The following is a 6832-nucleotide window of genomic DNA, read 5'->3' on the forward strand; positions in this document are numbered from 1 at the left end:
GCAGGAAAAACAAAAAACAATCCTATGATGCAAATTTGCAAAGAAAACAGCATGTGCATCATTTCACTGTGGGAAGTGTTACGAACAGCTGATAGGAACGGCAAAGCGTGTTTCTGGAATATTATGTTTTTGTTCCTGCAAGCGCTTTTTATGCAATTTTTGCAAAGCTATATGTGGAACGAAACCGTGACCGAGGACAAGCTGGTGGCATCAGATGTAAGTACAACTCCTCCGGTTTCATATGCAAAACAAATTATTGCGCTAGCTTACACGGTTCAGATTCTACAGGGATTTAAAAATAGTTACGCAAAATGGAGCGTGCTGCTCTGACCGGCTTTAAAGGGTTAACAATGACTTTAAAAAAATAATATAAAATAGTGTGCAACACCACTGAAGTTTTTTTTTTTTAAACTCTCTTTTCAACCAACGGCAGTCACTCTCCAAATAACTTCTGCTTAGCTTTCCGAGCTTCCCTCGGGTCCTCTTAATCAGCGGTCTCCAACCTTTTTTGCGCCACGGACTGGTTTATGCCCGACAATATTTTCACGGACCGGCCTTTAAGGTGTCGCGGATAAATGAGGGAGGGGCTAATAATCGGCTCAGTCATTTTTAATGATCGTTGAAAGCCCAGATCGTAATTGTGATTAAAATTCGATTAATTGAGCAGCCCTAGCTAGGACCAATTCTGTTTACATTAAACATGCTTCCCTTATACATTTTTACTGCTATGCTGATGACACCCAGCTCTATCTATCCATGAAGCCAGATAACACACACCAATTAGTTAGTTAAACTGCAGGAATGTCTTAAAAAGACATAAATACCTGGACCTCTAATTTTCAGAGTGATGCTAAAAAACTAGTTCATGCATTTATTACTTCTAGGCTGGACTACGTTAATTCATTATTATTAGGAAGTTCTAAAACCTCCCTGAAAAGCCTTCATTAATCCAAAATTCTGCAGCAAGACAGAGCCTTCAGTTTTCAGGCCCCTCTTCTGTGGAACCGGCTTCCAGTTTGGATTCAGGAGACAGACACTATTTCTACTTTTAGGCTTAAAACCTTCCTTTTGTTCTAAAGCATATAGTTAGGGCTGGACCAGGTGACCCTGAATCCTCCCTCAGTTATGCTGAAATAGGTGTAGGCTGCTGGGGGATTCTCATGATGCACTGAGTGTTTCTTCTTCAATCACCTTTCTCAGTCACTATGTGTTAATAGACCTCTCTGCACTAAATCATACCCGTTATTAATCTCTGTCTCTCTTCCACAGCATGTCTTTATCCTGTTTTCTTTCTCTTCCTGTTAAAAGGGATTTTTTCCTTCCCACTGTCACCAAAGTGCTTGCTCATAGGGGGTCATTGATCTGCATGTATTATTGTAGGAATACATGCAGTATAAAGCGCCTTGAGGCAACTGTTGTGATTTGGCACTGTTTAAAAAAAATGAATTTAATTAAATGTATTTTGAGGGTTTCTTACCTAATATATGAAAACAGCATAACATAGTATTGTTGAGTTTTTCACAGATTTCTGTCTTTATTCCTGATGATGGATCCAGTGGTGGTAGGGGGTCCTTGTAAACTTGCAATGAAAAGTTTTGTTTTAATGTTCTTTTTCTAAGTAAATTGTGTTTTAATTAAATTACCTGAATAAATCTGCTTCATGACTGAACTAACAAAAACAATTAAGTTCTCTAATACAACTTTTACATTCACCCTCCATTTGGGCCAATTTACTCTTTGTAGGTTTAAAATTTTTTTGTGGAAACAGCAAAAGTTTCTACAGAACAAACGTCTTGTTCTTGCCAGACAAGAAAGTTGAAGCAGGTAGGGCCCTAACCCTATGTGGAAATAGCTCGGAGATAGTTAAGATTTTCCTCTTTGAAAAAACACTTTGACTCTGGATTAATGTGCCATGAGCACATCTGGAATATACAGGGTGGGCCATTTATATGGATACACCGTAATAACATGGGGATGGTTGGTGATATTAAAGTCCTGTTTGTGGCACATTAGTATATGTGAGGGGGCAAACTCCTCAAGATGGGTGGTGACCATGGTGGCCATTTAGAAGTCGGCCATCTTGGATACAACTTTTGTTTTTTCAATAGGAAGAGGGCCATGTGACACATCAAACTTATTGGTAATGTCACAAGAAAAACAATGGTGTGCTTGGTTTCAACATAACTTTATTCTTTCATGAGTTATTTACAAGTTTCTCTTTGGTCACAGCCATTGACATGTCAAAGAGGTTAACATGTGAGGAGCGGATCGAAATTGTGTTGATATCTGGTGAACGCAGTAACCGGGTCATTGCAGCAGGTTTCAATGCAAGACACCCTACGAGACCACCCATCTCCCATGCTACAGTTAGCAAACTGTTTGCTAAGTTTCGTGAAACTGGTTCAGTGTTGGATTTGCCAAAATGTGGACGCAAGAAAACTGTCACTAATGAAGAAACATCAGTGGCTGTCCTAGCTTCATTCAGCAAGAGCCCACAGCGTAGCACTCGCCGCATGTCACTGGAGAGTGGCATTGGTCGAACATCCCTTTGGCGGATATTAGCTACTCACAAATGGCACCCTTACAAACTCCAGCTACTGCAGCATCTCAACGAGGACGACCCAGATCGGCACACAGAATTTGCAGAATGGGCAAAACAAAGATTGGAACAGGACCCTCAGTTCACGCAGAAGATTTTGTTCAGAGATGAGGCAAACTTTTATGTGAACGGTGAAGTTAACAAACAAAACCACCGCTATTGGCCTGACACTAACCCACATTGGATGGATCCCTCCAAGACTGTTGGAACAACAAAAGTGATGGTTTGGTGTGGTATATGGGATACAATGATAGTGGGTCCATTCTTCATCAATGGAAACCACAAGGCCACTGTATATTTGAAATTGCTACATGATGATGTGTTTCCCTCTTTATGCACTGAAGCTGGCACGTTCCCTGAGTTTTTCCAGCAAGATGGTGCACCACCTCATTATGGGTGCCAGGTCCGAGCATTCCTAGATGAACAGTTTCCTGGAAAGTGGATTGGTCGTCATGGGCCAGTTGAATGGCCCCCAAGGTCTCACAATCTGACCCCCTTAGACTTTTATCTTATAGCTGTTATCTCTGCACAGTGGATGAACATAAAGGCCATGAAACAGTCCCAGCTGCAGCAGAAAGGACTGAGAAGCAGAAGGAGCTCGAGGTGAGACGACTAAACATCCAGCAGAAAATCCAGGAGCGAGAGAAAGATGTGAAGCTGCTTCAACAGGAGGTGGAGGCCATCAATGGCTCTGCTGATAAAGCAGTGGAGGACAGTGAGAAGATGTTCACTGAGCTGATCCGTCTCATCCAGAAAAGAAGCTCTGATGTGAAGCAGCAGGTCAGATCCCAGCAGGAAACTGAAGTGAGTCGAGTCAAAGAGCTTCAGGAGAAGCTGGAGCAGGAGATCGCTGAGCTGAAGAGGAAAGACGGCGAGCTGGAGCAGCTCTCACACACAGAGGATCACAACCAGTTTCTACACAACTACCCCTCACTGTCAGCACTCAGTGAGTCTACACACTCATCCAGCATCAATATTCGTCCTCTGAGCTACTTTGAGGATGTGACAGCAGCTGTGTCAGAGACCAGAGATAAACTACAGGACATTCTGAGAGAGGAATGGACAAACATCTCACTGACAGTCACTGAAGTGGATGTTTTACTGTCACCAGCAGAGCCAAAGACCAGAGCTGGATTCTTAAAACATTCACATGAAATCACACTGGATCCAAACACAGCAAATATGCATCTGTTATTATCTGAGGGGAACAGAAAAGTAACACAGTTGAAAGAACAACAATGTTATTCTGATCATCCAGACAGATTCACCTTTTATGATCAGGTAGAGTGGAGAGGAGCGCTAGAGGAATAGAAGTAGCAGTCTCATACAAGAATATCAAAAGAGCAGTATAAATGAATGTGTATTTGGATACAATGACAAATCTTGGGCATTACTTTGTGAAAACAAAAGTTATTCATTCTATCACAAAAAAATCCAAACTGTCCTCTCAGGTCCTCGGTCCTCCAGAGTAGGAGTGTACCTGGATCACAGAGCAGGTATTCTGTCTTTCTACAGCGTCTCTGAAACCATGACTCTCCTCCACAGAGTCCAGACCACATTCACTCAGCCGCTCTATGCTGGACTTTGTCTTTATTTCTCTGCTGGAGCTACTGCAGAGTTGATTAAAGTCAAATAGACAGAGAAGACAGGTTCTTGTGGAAGATTGTTGGTTTTCTTGATAACATATGACCCTAAACGGTACATCTTAGAGGTCTGAACTTTTGAAAAGTATCAATAATTTGAGTCGTTATTTTTTATAATACAATTGATATCAAAAACAGCCAAAAATACTGAGGAAGTGTGGTGAATAGGGAAAAGATAAAAACATGTTAAAACAATATTGTGATTATTGCACTTAGAATAGAATAGAATAGAATAGATAGAATAGATAGAACTTTATTAATCCCTCGGGTGGGTTCCTCTGGGAAATTCGATTTCCAAAAAAGCACAGCACCGACAGAAGTTACAGAGTTATACACACACACATATATATAAATACAGAGACAATATAAATAAAATATACGAAGGGGATAAATAGAATAAATAGGAATAAAAATAAAAATACAAGTGAATTGCACATTTCAAGTATTGAGTCTATTGCACCGTTGACTATTTACAAAAGTATTGCACAAAAGGTATTGTTGGTAAAAAAGAAAAAATTCAAAATGTACTAATTCATCGTGAAAAGATAAAAAGTTCTATATTCAAATAATCTCTACTATAAAAAATCTAAAATACAATTCAAAAAGTAAATAAGGTTTTAATAAGCTAATAAAAAGTTTTCAAGTTTGGAACACTTTCAAACAAATCCACACACATTTCACAGATCTGAAGTGGAAATAATCAAGACACGTATTTTTAAATGTACCTGAACATGGTCATTTTTCAGTCTGAGATAAATCATTTTTGTATGTGTATCAAAAGCCTCAAAAAGAGATAATCAACATTTCTGCATTCATCATGTTTTCCCACTGTCACAGAAGAGGACATCTGATGGGGTTGAGGTGGAAACATCTGGTGACACAAATCTGAAGGCTAGATCAACCCATTTAACCACTTTTTGCCTCTGACGTTTATGATCTTCAAAGTAAACGCAATGTCTTTGAGGTCTAATCTTTAAAAATGTCACAAGAATTTGAATCCTTGAGCTGTTACAAATTTTTAAATGTCCACTGCAAATGAGTCATGCCGGATGTGCTGCAATGAAGCTTAATAATAATATTCTTTTTGAAAACTGCAATCATGAATATATATATATATATATATATATATATATATATATACAGTGGGGCAAAAAAGTATTTAGTCAGCCACCGATTGTGCAAGTTCCCCCACTTAAAATGATGACAGAGGTCAGTAATTTGCACCAGAGGTACACTTCAACTGTGAGAGACAGAATGTGAAAAAAAAATCCATGAATCCACATGGTAGGATTTGTAAAGAATTTATTCGTAAATTAAGGTGGAAAATAAGTATTTGGTCACCTCAAACAAGGAAAATCTCTGGCTCTCACAGACCTGTAACGTCTTCTGTAAGAAGCTTTTCTGTCCCCCACTCGTTACCTGTATGAATGGCACCTGTTTGAACTCATCATCTGTATAAAAGACACCTGTCCACAGCCTCAAACAGTCAGACTCCAAACACCGCCATGGCCAAGACCAAAGAGCTTTCGAAGGACACCAGGAAAAGTATTGTAGACCTGCACCAGACTGGGAAGAGTGAATCTACAATAGGCAAGCAGCTTGGTGTGAAAAAAAATCAACTGTGGGAGCAATCATCAGAAAATGGAAGACATACAAGACCACTGATAATCTCCCTCGATCTGGGGCTCCACGCAAGATCTCATCCTGTGGGGTCAAAATGATCATGAGAACGGTGAGCAAAGATCCCAGAACCACACGGGGGGACCTGGTGAATGACCTGCAGAGAGCTGGGACCAAAGTAACAAAGGTCACCATCAGTAACACACTACAACGGCAGGGAATCAAAACCCGCAGTGCCAGACGTGTTCCGCTGCTGAAGCCAGTGCATGTCCAGGCCCGTCTGAAGTTTGCCAGAGAGCACATGGATGATACAGCAGAGGATTGGGAGAATGTCATGTGGTCAGATGAAACCAAAGTAGAACTTTTTGGTATAAACTCAACTCGTCGTGTTTGGAGGAAGAAGAATACTGAGTTGCATCCCAAGAACACCATACCTACTGTGAAGCATGGGGGTGGAAACATCATGCTATGGGGCTGTTTTTCTGCCAAGGGGACAGGACGACTGATCTGTTAAGGACAGAATGAATGGGGCCATGTATCGTGAGATTTTGAGCCAAAACCTCCTTCCATCAGTGAGAACTTTGAAGATGAAACGAGGCTGGGTCTTCCAACATGACAATGATCCAAAACACACCGCCCGGGCAACAAAGGAGTGGCTCCGTAAGAAGCATTTGAAAGTCCTGGAGTGGCCTAGCCAGTCTCCAGACCTCAACCCCATAGAAAATCTGTGGCGGGAGTTGAAAGTCCGTGTTGCTCGGCGACAGCCCCAAAACATCACTGCTCTCGAGAAGGTCTGCATGGAGGAATGGGCCAAAATACCAGCTACTGTGTGTGCAAACCTGGTAAAGACCTATAGTAAACGTTTGACCTCTGTTATTGCCAACAAAGGTTATGTTACAAAGTATTGAGTTGTATTTTTGTTATTGACCAAATACTTATTTCCCACCCTGATTTACGAATAAATTCTTTA

At 40.8% G+C, this 6832-nt stretch overlaps 1 pseudogene; it reads left to right on the top strand.

Moving 5' to 3' along the window:
- The first annotated feature begins 1546 nt into the window (after positions 1 to 1546).
- On the top strand, positions 1547 to 4235 carry LOC146713873 (tripartite motif-containing protein 16-like; annotated as a pseudogene).
- The last annotated feature ends 2597 nt before the right edge of the window (positions 4236 to 6832 follow it).

This window comes from Copadichromis virginalis, linkage group LG3 (assembly GCF_057382275.1).
Source record: "Copadichromis virginalis isolate Kocher_CV1m ecotype Utaka linkage group LG3, C_Virginalis_male_GT1.1, whole genome shotgun sequence".
NCBI lineage: Eukaryota > Metazoa > Chordata > Actinopteri > Cichliformes > Cichlidae > Copadichromis > Copadichromis virginalis.